General features: G+C 45.8%; 1 long non-coding RNA gene across 1 annotated transcript; it reads right to left on the reverse strand.

Moving 5' to 3' along the window:
* Positions 1 to 4879: 4879 nt before the first annotated feature.
* Positions 4880 to 13897, reverse strand: LOC128588277 (uncharacterized). The gene is made up of 4 exons (XR_008380742.1): positions 13798 to 13897; positions 7735 to 7867; positions 6900 to 7146; positions 4880 to 6539 (listed from the first exon to the last, which is right to left on the reverse strand). It is a non-coding gene; the product is annotated as an uncharacterized LOC128588277 (long non-coding RNA).
* Between the last annotated feature and the right edge of the window lie 1655 nt (positions 13898 to 15552).

The following is a 15552-nucleotide window of genomic DNA, read 5'->3' on the forward strand; positions in this document are numbered from 1 at the left end:
CTCCCTACACTTAGAACATACCAAGCACTTCACCACCTAAGTTCTAACCTTTGTAACCCACCTACTCAGCTTATCCTTACCTTTTGTTTACAGAGGGGTAAACCGAGTCTTGGTTATGTCCTGGGAGTCGGCCACAGCCACACAGCTGCATTATGCCAGTCTTGAGTTCCACCTACACCTTGAGGCTCCCTGGCCTCCAAGTGCCCTCGTGATTTTGGTGTTCCTAAAGTCATAAAAAGCCAAGGGAGCCTCCTGTGATGTAATTGTGCATGTGATGGTACCAGGTGTCTTATGAATGTCAGTGTCCATGCTGCAAACTCTTCCTTCACTCTTGCACCCCAGTGCAGGGCAGTGTATCAGACCACTTGGAAATATGTAATTGACAACAGGAAGTTCATGGCTGGGGTGAACCTAACTGGTACCTAAGCTTTCTGATAATTGAGCCAAGGAACTCCACTTCCTTTGAAGGCCACTCTGACTACTGGGCATGGGATCACTCCTACCTCATCCCAGATACCCCCACACACCCCCTCAGCACTGTCACATGAGATCTGAGCAAGCAGACGCCTGCCACTGGTCTCTACTACATATGAGGTCCAACCCACAGGCAACCCAACCCTGGGATGGCCTTGAGGGTGGCATATTCTGCCCCCTGTTAATTCTGAACACCCTAGGCTCCCCTGGTCCTCAGATGCCCCACTGTCAAAGCTAAATCAATACTCCCTTTTTTTCTCTGCTAGAACATCTCAGTAATCCTAATTGGTCACTATGGCAACCCCAGCTGCAGTGCCTCATGGCCCCAATGAAGAGACAGAAGGATGAGAGGGGTGAGATGGAGGTTAAGCCTATTTATTGTATAATGCTCTGCCTTTGATATCACCTAGATCCACATGCTAAGTACCAGGAAAGAAACAAAATCCCGTGTAAATTAGAATGATACCATCCCAATCCCTTGCTTATACCCTCACTAGCAGCAGCCGATAAGGCCATTGTCTGCAGCCGCTGGGCCCGACCTCTTCTGCCTTGGCTGCTGATGGGGTTTCGGCAGAAGGTCACGGTCATCAGGGAGGACGGACTGGGCTGTGAATCCCCAAGGACATAATGGCTGTGCATGGGCCGATGGCATCGACATCCCCCAACCGTGCCCGGAGAGCATCCCAGGGAGGAGGCGAGCCCGGAGGAACATGGTGTGGAGCTTTCCCCTGTCTCTTCCTTAGCAAAGTCAAGGGGCTGATGCTCCATGTCCTCAGCAGATGAGTAACCTCCCACTTACTTTGGGTACTTTCAATGCCTCACTCCTGCCGGGAGCTCATGAACAAAGTGTCCCACCGCATGCACACACAGACTCATACTCCCTGTCTGCAAATTTATCTTCCCATCCAGCCACCTTCAGAGAAACCTCTGGTCTCTTCAGGCTTCAGACAGTCCTATACGTACATGGTAATCAGGGTTCTCCCAAGAAAGGAGCCGACAGATCTCCATAGATGCACAGAAAGAGACCTGTGAGGAATTGGTTTGTGCAGTTACAGAAACTGGGGGGTCCCACCATCTTCTGTGGCGAGCTGGAGGCCCAGAGAAAAGCCACCAATGTAGTTCCAACCCAAACCCAGAGGTCTGAGAACCGGAGGCTGAAGGTGTATTGCCCCTTCCTGCACTCTTGTTTTTTAGGCCCTGAGTGGATTGGATGGTGCCCACCCACAATGGTGAGGTCAGTCTTCTTTATCTGCCGATTCAAATGCTAGTATCTTCCAGAAATACCCTCACAGACACACTCAGAAATCATATTTTATCTGCCAACTGGGCATCCCTTAGCCCGGTCAAGTTGACACATAAAATTAACCACCACAGCCACCTGTTCCCCCTGCCATCAGAGCTACTTGCCTGCACAGGTGGGTCTTCACACTGTGACTCCTTCGTCTATTGCCAGGGTAGAGGGTGGTTCTGCAGCTGCTGCCTACATTTGCCAGTGACTGCAGGCTCCTCCTGCTTTGCCCCACACTGTGCTGTATGCTCAGAGCCAGACTTCTTCCCCACCCAAGGAGAGGTGAGTCAGGGATATATTTCCCAATGCACTGCCCTGTTGAGGCTCAGTGTGGACCTTCTAAACTGCTTCTCACCTGCCACAACAGAAGACCCCTGTGTTCTTATCCTGCCTTGGCTGGAGCCAGTCTGATCAGAAAGAGCAGTGCAACCTCTTTTCTCAGCTTTACTGCCCCAGGTCCATTTCAGGGGAGTTTTAATCCCACCAGGGGGTCCTCAGAGAGACTGCTTACTAGGAGTCCCTCTGAGTTTTTTTCTGTGGCTTCTGTGGGTCCTCTCTGCCTAGGAAGAGGAGACCCCATGCTTAATGTCTCTTAATGTTAAACAGAATGTGAGAAGACCTTGCCCTTTGGGCTCTGTCTTTCCCATTCACAATTTCTCGTCCTGCGGCTCACACACCACCATCCCAGTGGTCAACCATTTACTTCTGAATTCTGGTCAACACCCAAGGCTTGCCCTTCTTCCTGCCAATCTCTTCCCTCATACCCATTTTATAACCATTTAGAGTGGTAATTTTCAACCAATGTGCTAAGGCACACTGGTGTGCCATGAGAGCACCTTAGGTGTGCTGTGGAAATTTTTAAAGATCATTAATTCAATCATTTTCCAAAGACGTTCAAAGCACAGTAAGTCTATTCTTTTTTTTACTTTTGTTATTGATCAACATAATTTAAGTGTGCCACAGAAGGTTCAAGTGGCCATGAGATTTTAAAAAAGATTGAAAAACACTGATTTAGAGGTCACTTCACTGTGTTTCAGGCACAGTTAAAAAGTCAGAGAACCAGAGAAGTGTTCCTGGTTTCTAATGCAGGGAGAATGAGAGAGCACGCCTCTGTCCACATCCAATTATAGAAGAAAACTCTTCTTTCCCTTGGGTGTGTCTGGGGGGGAAAGGCAGAAAAGCAGGAGATGGGTGAGAGGGATTCTGTCTTTCTTATGCTGGAACCTTGGACAAATCACTCAGCATCTCTGAGCCTCAGTTCCACGGATGTCATGATGCCCAACTTCAAAGGCTGTTGGGAGGAGTGAACGTGACATTACACTGCCTGGAAGAAGGCTTTGCAAAGGTAAAAGGTGGTACAAATGTCAGGAGCTGTCATCATCACAGCACTGATATGGGACTGAGGTCTCTTGGCCTTGGGCAAAGAATCTCCCCATGGGTCCCCTCATGGATTCTGTTCTGGGAGAGAAGGAATCACTTGTTCTTATCAGGCTATGACCTTGTGCATTCTTGCCTTCTGCTACCCTGGTGGTCTGGGGTAGGTCATTATCACCAGAGAAATTAGAGATGAGGTACCTCCTGACATCCAGTCCATAAATGAAGACCAGACTATATCCCTTCAGCCTAAGATGTGATGACTGCCTTTTTACCTCTGTATCCAATCCCAGCTTCCTGGGAACATGATGCTACTTTCTTGTTAGATGTGTGTTGGCGTGTTTCAGACAGAGGATTTGAGCATCCACATCCCCTGTTGCATAAAGAAAACACGTGCTTTGCTTATTATACCAATAAGAAAACTGAGGCAAGAAAGCCAAGTGACTTTTCCAAGGCCATGGAGCTCATGAGTTGCAGATCTGAATCGTCCAATTCCCAATGCAAATTTTGTGTTCTCTTCCACTGTGCTGCAGATGCCCGCCTCCTGAAAGCCTGCTCCCTGTGCCCCAGTCATCTGCTGTGCTGGCAGGGTAAACACTAGAAGAAGGCCCTTGGCTCAGAGGGCATGGTGAATGGGATCAGGTCAGGGTTCATCTGAATTTCTAGCGACAGAAGACTGTGGAGATAATTGGAGCCCCTCTGTGTTCAGTGGGGCTGGATGGGAGCAAGCGGGTGTCTGAAGGAGATTACAAGCAGTTACAGATATTGCTTGTCATGCTACCATCAGCAGACGCCTTTTCCAATTGACTAGCTGCTTGTATTTCCAGAATAAGGAATGCCAGATGTATTTACTGCAGCGAAGGAGAGTGCTGAAGGCCCTTAGAAAGAGACCCAGCTGTTGAGTATCTATGGAGGCCAGAGGAGTTTAACCCCTCATGGCCCAGTAATCAGAATTCTTAGGGAGTCAGGGACAAACAGAAAAGGCAGCATGCATCTAGCAAATGAAATGAGTCTCGAAAGTTCTTTCTAAGTTGCTCATTTGGAATGTAAAATTCATATTCCTGCATAAACAATGCTACTAAAACTAACATTTATTGAATCCTGCTATATGCTAGATGGTATCAAGATATACCACCTGCTTTCTTTGTTGTTGTCATTCTTTGTAACCTCATCTCATTACAACCTCGCAAGGCAGAAGTAGCAGTGACCTTTTTCTCTTAAGTACACAGTCATTTCTCAGCTTCTTGGCCAGGCGTGGTGGCTCACATATGTAATCTGAGCACTCTAGGAGGCCAAGGTGGGAGAATCACCTGAGTCCAGGAGTTGGAGACCAAACTGAGCAAGAGTGAGACCTTGTCTCCACTAAAAAGTGAAAAATTAGCCAGGCATGTGGCGGTCACCTGTAGTCCCAGCTACTCAGGAGGCTGAGGCAGATGCATCACGTGAACCCAGGAGTTTGAGGTTGCTGTGAGCTAGGCTGATGCCATAGCTCTCTAGCCTGGGGCAACAAAGCGAGCCTGTGACTCAAAAAAAAAAAAAAAGTCTCTTGCTCAAGCTTCCTTCCTCCTTTATTTCCTCTTCTATCTGTGTACCTGGCACAGAGGATCTAGTGAAAGGCTTCCACACTCTGGGGAATTACATCCGCTAAATGGAAGGATCCAAGGTCCCTGAGTGACTGCATTGAGCCAAGCTTCTATACTGACAAACATTGGACTGTGACATGAGTGGGAAATAAAACTTTATTGAGTTAAAGCCACTGAGATTTGCTGGAGTTTGTCTCCTATCTTAACAATTCATTAAATGTCAGTGCATATCTCAGTCCCATTTTACAGATGAAGAAACTGAGGCTCAGAGAGATTAGTGTGATGTGCCCAAGGTCACATAGAAAGGAAGTGGCAGGGCCAAAATTCAACTCAGGTACATCAGAATTCAAAGCCAGTAGTTTCTCCGCAATGTCTACCACAACTGGGGCCACATTCCTTGGCCAGTCACAAAAATCTGTTTTACCAACAAAATACCCATTGTGGATTTCAACTACCCTTAGCCATTGCTCACAATAGTTTCTCTGACACATGATCAGGGGGGTTCCAGACCTGACTCTGAGAACACCCAATCACTACCACCTCACTCCCAACAGTTTTGGACACTTCCAGACCTACATGAAAAGATGCCACAGGAGGTGTGGAGGCTTTTTGATCAGTTGCTCCTTAAGGACTCTGATTGGGATGAAGGAGAACTTGGCCATGGGAAGGGGAGAATCCACACTCAGACTTCCATGTGCATCCCACCTAGCCCTGGCGAGGTGAAATTGTTGGTAGATTGAGAGTTTGCTTGTGAGCTAGAGAAAGCAGGTCAGCTCTGGGTGTGAGTATATTCCTGTATTGATCCTAAAAGCATTTGTGAGCACAATTTCTGAGCCTGAATTTTAAATCCATGGTCTGATCGGTTGAGGTATACTTATAGTGACAAGGGTAAAAAAATATTTAAAGATTTCCAGTGACTTGGAAACCCTGAGAACTCTCATTTCTGTGGGCAGAGGAAAACCCACAAGTCCTTTCTGAATGAGACTCAGAGGGAACAAAGTCTTGAGTGTGTCCTGAGTAGTTATATGTTCCCCCCAATAGTCCAGTCCATGGGTGGCAGGGAGAAAGGCAGAGGAGGCATCATACCTGCCCTCTGAAGATGACAGAGTGACTGGGGAGACCAAGCGGAAGCACAAGAGTCAAAAGGCTAAAAGCTCTTGACTACCACAGCCTGGGAAGAAGCCAGCCAGTCAGTGCTAATTTGCGTATGTCACACATAGGATACAGCTCTCACTGTCCCTTGCAGCCTCTTCTTCAAGCTCTCAAAGCCAGTCTCACGTAAGTCAGCCGTGTTGGATTTACTGAGCATTTGGCAAGGGAGATAGATATTTGCTTTACATGCCCCATTGGAATTTTCTTTTAACACGTCTGTAGTTTTCTCTCTTTTTACCCCAAGTCCCCTCTCTTCCTCGCTCCCACTGGGGACCCCTCCCTCCTGACCACCCACGTATTTCTTGGGAATTTCCCACTCTCTAACTTAGCTGCCAAATCTCTTACTGATACTTTATCATGCACTCCTGCCACTGCCCAATCCCCACCCAACACACATATCAAGTCCTTAACAACAACAAAAAAAGTAGCCCCCTACTGCCCCCTAGTGATAAAAAATCATTCGGGGGTGGGGGGAAGGATGGATCTGTCCTACATAATTCACTCAAAAACATGCCCAGAATTCTGCTGTGGAAGGTCCCCCTGCAGAGAATCACATCTGCTGTCCATGGTGCTGACCAGGGAGGCTACTGCCGGTCATCGTTTTTCTGCTCGCCATTCATCCAGGGAATTGGATCGTCTTGCTCCACTCTGAAACTCACTCCATTCATCTTTAAAATAGGATGAATAGTACTCACTGCGTGCAAAGCTCTTAGCATCATACCTGGCACAAAGAGCTCAATAAATGGTAGTATTCGTTATTACTATGCTATTATTCTACAGGCCCCAGGAACTGCCCTGCCTCTCTTTATTCACTGCCGCTTCTCAGACACATTCTTTCCTTCCAAATCCTTTGCTAAATAGTACTTGGATAAGTGATGCCACACTCATCTTCCTCCCCACACTTTGCTTTAAAATAAACACAAGTTTTTCAAAGATTTTTTTTTATAAAAGTGAAAGAAAAACAGGAATAACAACAACAAATGGGCGGGATGTTGTGATTGATTATCAAGCTTAAATGCCTGTTATACCTGGATTCACTGGCTGAAGTATGAGTGGATCGAACCCCAGAATTTTTTCAGCTGTGATTTTGTTCCTCTGTGATTCATCTCTTGGCTCCTCTTTGTTGTTGTTGTTCTTGAAAGTATCTGTTCTCAAGAGTCCTTGCCTCTCTCATAGCAAATCTAGTACTCTGCAGAAACTGCCTGTTCATGAAGATTACATTTTTTACCTTTGTATCCTCAAAATCTTGCAGAATGCCAGGTCCATTGTTCAGACCTAAGTGAAGAAGTAGATTAGTGAACAAAAGAACAAATTAAGCACGGTGGAGAACATTTTTTGTCCCCATTTTTCACCCTTCTCTCTAATCACACACCCTTTATCGTGTGTCTCTGAAATTCTTCCTATTGAAATAATGGAATATATTTTTTCTCCTCTTGATGTTGGGTTTACAGATGTGAGTTTCTTTAGGCATATAATGAAAAAGTGGTGACTCTGGGTCAGTAGTAAGTATAAACTTTCAGAGATCTTGCACCTCTGGCTTCATTATCAAAAGAACATGCTGGTAGCTCATGCCTATAATCCTAGCACTCTGGGAGGCTGAGGAAGGCAGATAGCTTGAGCTCAGGAGTTTGAGACCATCCTGAGCAAGAGCGAGACCCCATCTCTACTAAAAACAGAAAAACTAGCCAGGCATTGTGGTGGATACCTGTAGTCCCAGCTACTCAGCAGGCTGAGGCAGGAGAATTGCTTGAGCCCAGGAGATTGAGCTTACTGTGAGCTATGACACCATTGCACTCAACTCAGGGTGACAGGTGAGACTCTGTCTCATAAAGAAAAAAAGAAAGAAAGAAAGAAAGAACATACCATAGACAGCCAGGGTCCTGAGAAGAGGCTGAGAGTCATATGGGGCAGAGCCATCCCAGCTACTTACAGGTCTGAAGTGAGAAATGAAGCCAGCCAGCCGAGCTCACTGTAGATGGGCTATATCTCAGCTGACCTTCAAAACTATGAATAGTAATAAATAATTGTTTTAAGCCACTGAATCTGAGAGCTGATTTGTTACATAGCATTATTTTGGCAATAGTTAACCTATATAACCAAGAAAACAAACAGATTTACCTTTAATCAGAAAACCATGGTTTATGAAGTTCAGTATGTTACCCTCTCTGAGCTTTAGTTTCTCCACTATAAACTTTGGACAATCGTTTCTGGCCAACCTTGTTCACTAAGTTCATTGTTGGTCTCAAAGGAGGTTAGGATAGGAGAGCATAGCAGTGAATTTGCCAACAGCACAGAGATAAAGGGGTATTATTATTAGGGTCTGGGATTCCTAAGTCTCTCCAGTATTGTAGAACACCCATAGTTTCTAGACCCGATTACTGCACACTCAGTTGAAATGAGACACCAGATAGTTATAAATGGTAATTTAGGCCCACAAAAATAGTAATAGAATTAATTCGCTTCCAAGAGGGAACTTGAAACTGTCTTTTCCATAAATGATCAGGAAATTCAACTTCATTTCTAGATTTTTTAAATAGCAAGTTCCCCGTCCACCTACCCAATGCTTGCTTAATGCATTTTACATCTACATCAAGGGTCTTCCAGCCTCCACTTAAACCACCCCACACACACACAGTCAAAAGAAACTCAGCTGCAAAGCAGTCTCTTTCAATTTTAGATATCTCTGACTCTAAAAAAGCGTTTTCTTATTTCTTCTAACCCCCGGACTAGGTCAATTTCCCTAGCTGTCGGCTTCTCCTAGCACTGTCTACTTTTTCTTCAGAGACTGTGTTATAGATTGTAATTTAAAAGTTATTTGTAGACTAAGTTGTTCAATGTCTGTCTCCCACATTACACCAGAAACCTCATGAGAGCAGAGACTACATGTCTTTTGTTTTCTGCTGGATCATTAGTGCCTAGAGCACTAGTAAATTAACAGACATTCAATAAATATTTATTGACTGATAGATGAACAAGTTATTTTTAATGTTATTTGGGAATCTTGTATAGTTAATGAAGATTAACTTTATGCACAATGAATGAGTGAACACAGGGCAGTATTTGTCTTCCTGAATTTATTCCCTCCCAGATGACACTAATTCTGTCTCTTGAGGATCCCTCCAAACAAGTCTTCTCTTGTACCATCTTTTCACAAGCCACAGTGGTAGAGAGCTGAGTAAAGAATTTATAATTCTATAACTGTTATTTTTTCAGCATAGATTAAACACATATTCCAGACACATTTGTGGGTGTTTGGGTTCAGCAGTATGTATAAGAGACAACCAAAAGATCCCATCTCTCGTGGAGTTTATGCTTCCATGGTCCACAAAGATAATAAACAAAGAAGCAAGGCATATAGTGTATCAGATGGGGATAAGCATAATAGGTAAAAATAAAGCAGAAAAGAGAATAAGGAAGCTGGAAGGAAATCTGGTGTTTTGAATGGGGTGGTCCGAGAAAGGCTTTTTGGGAAGATGACATTTTCACGTAGCTCTGCAGTTGGCGAGGCAGCAAGCCAATGCAGGTGTCTGGGGGAAGAATGCTCCCGGCAGAAAAGGACAGTGAACAGCAAGGTCCTGGGTTGGGAGCATGCCTGGCAGGATATGCTTTTTTTTTTTTTTTTTGGTTTTTGGCCAGGGCTGGGTTTGAACCCACCACCTCCAGCATATGGGACCGGCACCCTACCCCTTGAGCCACAGGCACCACCCGCCTGGCAGGATATGGAAAGGCATGGAGGCCAGTGTGCTGGTCAGACGGAGCAAGGGAGAGAGCAGTCAGAGTGAAGTCCAACAGGTCAGAGGGAGCCTCGTCCAGGCGCTGCTTCTTATTCTCAATGCAACTTCAAACACACACACTGAATGTTTTTGAGCCGTGCGTTGAGACACGCCCTGCTCATCCTGGCTAGCAGTTAGATCTAGACTGTGGATGTGTGAGGGAGAGAGCATATTGGCCAGAAGGCTGTGGTGATGATCTGTGAGATGATGAGAGTTTGGCCCAGGGTGGGTTTCTTCTCTCTGTCCCCAGAACTTAGAACCTAAAAGACAGTGAGTAAATGGTGAATGAATAAACACTTGGATAAATGGATGAGAGAAGATGCTCTGGTCTGGTCTTAGAGTAAAAAACAACTAGATTTGGACTCAGAATTCCAGAGTTAAGTTGTGCCTGTGCCCTTGGAATGTGTTTTCCCTGGAGTCCTGTGCACAGTCAAAGGATGAGAATTACAGTTATGAGAGCGTGGGTAACAGTGGCCGGCTCAGCCAGATGCAAGAGACCACATCTTGTATGATTCTGCTTACATGAAACGTCCAGAAGAGACAAATCCACAGAGACAGAAAGAAGATTAGTTGCCAGGGGCTGGGGGAGAGAGGGAAATGACTGCTACGGGGCACAGGGTTTCTTTGTGGGGTGATGAGACTGTTCCGGAAATAGACAATGAGGATGGTTGCACAACTCAGTGATCGTGCCAAAAACCACTGAAGTGACATTCAAAAGGGGTGAATTCGATAGCATATGAACTATATCTGAACTTAATTAAATGAAAAAATCATAAGGAACAAACTCTCACAGCCAAGAGGAGGAACCTTTAGAAGATGAGATCCTGGACGTTAAATAAAAACTAAGGAAATCCAAACAAAGTATGGGCTTTAATTAATAATAGTATGTTAATATTGGACCTTCAACTGTGACAAATGTACCATACCACAATAGGAGGTTAATAATAGGGGATCAAGGATAACGGGGGGATCTGGGAACTCTCTGCATTATCTTTGCAATTTCTTGTAAAAACTAAAGCTATTCTAAAATATATATTGTGTTAGCAACAACAAAAAAAGAGCAGCCATTCAGGCCCAGGAAATGGAAGAGAGAGACCTGGTGCTTCATCAGCCCGGAAGCATGGGGTGTCCTCCACCTGCATAGCTGAGCCCCCCATCCCCCGAGGAGACCCCAACTTCAGGGAGTGAGCCTGCCTGGGTGCTCTTCTAGAATCTATTCTTAGAGTAGCTCCTTTCTGTGTGTGCCCTGGGCACTAAACTGATTGTTTAAAAGAATAATAATAATAATAGGGTAAGAAAATCTTGATACAAAAAATATTTCTAAATGACTTTAAGTAATGTCCTCTGGGCTTCTGGGTGGGAAATGTGGGCCTCTTCTGTGTACAGGCAAATGTGATTACAGCAGGACCTGTACTGGCCGGTCTCTGAGCTCCCAGGCCCCCGGGCCACTGCCTGCCCTAACCACATTAGCAGCACAGGAGCCATCCATCAGACTAATAGGGGCCTGGGATAGGGCTTGGCCTGTGGCACGCAGCTGGGCCCTACCATCAGGAGGTGTCCAGCTCTCACCTCTCACAATCACAGGATCAGTGCCTGTGAAACTGATCGGAGTCATCTCCCCCTCCCTCCTGCCGACCTCAGCCACCACTACATTCTCCGAGCTGCGTGCAGGAGGGGCTCCTTGGTTCCTGTGGATGGACCATATCTGGCTGGGGCGAGAGGCTATGTTCCTAACCACGATCTGCCTCTCCCCCATTCAGCAGGGGCCTTCTAGTCTGCCCCCACCATCAATTCCCCCTGTCTCCCCAGCCCAAACCTGTTAAAAATAGAACTCTCTGGCAGCAGGAACAGGAGCATGTAAGGGGCAGGGGGTCTTGTTTACCTAGCACCACGCTAGTTGCTACAAAGGTCAAGGCCCATCTGCCAAGCAGCAGGTGCCAGGAAACCAGCTGCCTTCATGGCACAGGCACCAAACATGAGTGAGGGGCAGGTGGACAGACCAAGAAACCACCCCCTGGTGCCCCAGCCTGCCACACACACACACACACACACACACACACGCGCGCGCGCACGCTTCAAGTCCAGCAGGACTGACTGGGTGGGTTGTGCACGACTCATTCACTGCTGTGACCCACAGCACATATGCATTGGCAACCCTCCATCCTTTGTCATGCCCATCCACCACCACCCCGCCCCGGGCAAGTTCAGTGAAGCTATTTTAATTTTAGACTAAATTTGAGGTAATTAAGAAGCCTAACTGGCGATTATTTGGGGAAAAATACTCCCCCCAAACGATATAACTCATTTTAAGTCCCCCAGAATCCATTTGGGAGCGCTTTGGCTTTGGGGACTAACTTCAGCTGATGGGGAGTTGCCTCTTCAGGAATCACACATCTTGTCTCCCAATTCTGCCCTCTGCCTGCGGCTGACCTGCGGAAGGTCTGCTAGGCCGAGACAGGTGATGCTGGGCAAGAGAGAAGCTATAAAGAGGCGGGGAAGACACCGAAGGCAGGTGAGAGCAAGAGCCCATCGGAGTGGGCCTCTGCCTGCCACAGAGGCTCCAGCAGAGACATGAGGAGGCTGCCTCACCCTGGCCCTCAGAGGCAGAGCTGGCTTTAAAGAACTTAGAAATGAATAGTCAATGCATCTCCTCCAAAAGCTTCCACTTCCCAGGGCCTTGCTTTTAGGTTCAGGGAAGCCAGGAAAAGGAATGATGTTCCAGCAATGATAATGCCCTTCTTCAGGGCATAACCTACCAGTGGGTAGGCACAGCTGAAAAGCACGGAGTTTGGGAAAGCAGGCCCTGTGCTCACAGCAAGGCTGGGCTCCACCTGACAGACACACAAGGGGGCTCAGCACTCTGAAGGCAAACGTGAAGGTGGAACGAGGACTCACGGGGATTCTAGGAGCAGAGCCTGCGTGTGCCAGAAACACTAGCAACTTCGGGGGGAGGGAACCAAGGTGTTAGGAAAGCCACACCAGCTGTGTGGCCCCAACAAGCCACTTTTCTTCTCTGAACCTGTTACTCTCTGAGTTTCCCAACCTTTCAATCCCTGAGTTTCAACCTTCATTGTTCAGCAGGATCAGTTGGAAAGCTTTTTAAAAGTTCTACCAACTTACCCAAGCACGCCCTGGGACCCTGCGTTATTGGTGGGGCCACCAGTATTTTTTTAAACTTACCATGTGACTCCAAAGTTTAGCCAGGCCTGAAAAATACTTAGTGGCTTCAAGAACCACTCGTCTTATATCAGAACAAACTAGAGGTCGTGTAAAAACAGATTGCTGGGCCCTAGCCTCAGAATTTCTGATTCAGTAGATCTGAATCATAATGTGCATTTTTAACCATTCCCAGATGATGCTTCCACTGGTGGTCTGAAGATCACACTTCTAGAACCACCGCCCTAGACCAAGGCCCCTCAAAGCCTGGTCCCCCAGTGTGGCAGCAACAGTCATCACTGGGAAGCTCGTTGGAAAAGCAAATTAAAGTGCCTTATTACAAACTTTAAGATATGTCCCTATGTGATGAAGAAAAGGATGATTATGAGGAAGGAGCTGCAGGGAGGTGAAGCGGGGAGCCCAGGTGAGAGAAGGGAAGAGCCAGCCAGAGAGCACTGCTGGTTATGGGGACAGGAGTGGAGAGGCTTTCAAGCCCAAGACCAGTTGCTGCTCTCAGAGATCTGTTCTCTCCCCTTAGCTTCCCACGTGATTGGGAACATTTTTATGAGAGCTCCCCTTGCCCATTTTTGCATAAATTACTGATTTATCTGCCACTCCTCCCACCCTCCCAACCTCATAAGCCATCATTGCCAAGTTCATCACCTTACCTGTTTTACAAATGGAAAAGAACATATGATTTGAGTGATCTCCTGGAGACCCCAGGATTAGGGCTGTATTTGCCTTTGGTCCTATATCCATGCTCCCTACTGGAGCTATGGACAGGCTGCAGGTCAGCGTGCTGTGTGAGCCCTGGCCCCCTGTGCTAAAGTTTGGAAGACCAACTGCCTTCCTTGGCCTGTTGCCTGATTTCTAGGCAAAGAACCTCCTCTAACCCTGAGCCACATAAAATCTATGAGGCATCAAGAGGGGAGGTGGTAGCACAGGACAGCTGGGAGGCAAGAACCCCAGTGCTGCCTTGGGCTCACCTCCAACTTACCATGACCTTGGCTCAACCATTTACTCTCCCGGGGTCTTAATTTCTTTCTCTGCCAAGCATAAAAAGGAATCCTTGCTGGTTTTCCTCTGATGGGATTGCACCTCTCATACACAAGAGGTTTTCCCCTCCAGTCTCTACCAGGTTCCCCGTATTTGCAGAGCCTGTAAGTAGGGGGTGGGCATGATATGTGTGTCATTTAGAGAGTGCCCAGGTGGTGCCCTGAGACCCATTCACTTTGTGGAACAACGTTCAGCCATGTGACTGATTTTGACCCAGCAGCACATAAACATCTCAGTGAGAATAAGGGCTTATTCCAAAAGTGTTTTCATTACTTACCCTATTACTCAGCTCCCGATCTAGGACCTGCCAGAAGGACCTGTTGCATATGACTTTAAATAGCCTCATTGGTGGCAAATCTTCAACCCAGGAAGGTGGATTTGATTGTTGGAAATAGCCCAAAGCTATCCCAGAGCCAAGAATGGTGAATAGAGTGGGAGATTAAGGCTGGGAAATACCATTTTTAGTCTAAAACAAGGTGTAACTATAATTAAATCGATCCAGGGGTTGGTTGGTCTATAATGTGTTCTCCAGCTCCAACACACTATGATTTTCTTGTATAAATAGAAAATGGATTCTAAAGCAAAGGAAAAACACTCCACAGGTGTTTCCAAGGAAGTAACTTCAAGGAAATGTGTATAAAATTACTCCTCCCAAAGTGACTACTTTAAAGGGTATTTTTCCCTTCATTATATACATTATTTTATGGGTTCAGAGGCATACTTTTTTCCATATTTTACCCATTAAGAAAGACTACATATAATAATTAGTAGAGGGTTGTAGTTTAATAGAAAACATTTTTTTTACTTCTTTGGTAGTATATAAAATAATGGTGCGTGTTTCAATCAACACTATCTTAGATTTGATGAAACACAGTAAGTGCCAAATTGTTTTAATTTTCTTTCAGTACTAGTTCCTTTAGAATTATATTTCATACACTTTTTGCACTTTTCAGCTCAGTCTTGAATCTTAATGTTAGCAGAATATCCCAGAATCTCTGTGGATAGGATTCAGGCATCAGTAGTTTTTAAAGTTCTCCAGACATGGGGAATCTAGGAATCTAGATTTCTTGGGAAGCCCAACACCATGGCCAGTGAACCAGAAAAATGGAAAAGTTTTAGAATTAGTGTTGAGCTCCTGGATCAAGCCATGCCTGAAGTCCTATATTACCTCTGGATTTCCCAATTATGTAAGCAATAAATCTTCTTTATTGATTAAGCTGGTTCAACTTGCATTTTCCATTACTTGCAACCCACATAGAATATGATTTCAGCAATTGAATGAGATAAAGGGGAAAGCAATGAAGGCTCCACTGCCCTGGGCCAGGAGGCTGGCAATACTTGTTCTGATGTAGCAAACAGCTAATAAAACTATGGCTTTATTTATCTTAAGAATAATACCATATGTTTGCCATGTTTTCAGCATCCTAGACTCTATAGGAAAAATTCAAGATATTAGAGGGTGAAGGCTACTTTAAGATTTTAGTAAGGCTTAACACGGGTCCATCTGAAAACAGCCAGCAAAGAAAATACAGATTTGCTAAGAGAGGACCTTTTAGCTTATGGTCTGCAATATAATTGCCCATGGTCTGGCAATTCCTAATTAGGCTCACAGACTGGAAAAAGCCACATTCTCTGTCTTCAGCTCAATTTCTTGATTTGAGTGATAGAAAGTAAGAAATTCAACAGATGACAGATC

The sequence above is a fragment of the Nycticebus coucang genome, chromosome 6 (genome assembly GCF_027406575.1).
Source record: "Nycticebus coucang isolate mNycCou1 chromosome 6, mNycCou1.pri, whole genome shotgun sequence".
NCBI lineage: Eukaryota > Metazoa > Chordata > Mammalia > Primates > Lorisidae > Nycticebus > Nycticebus coucang.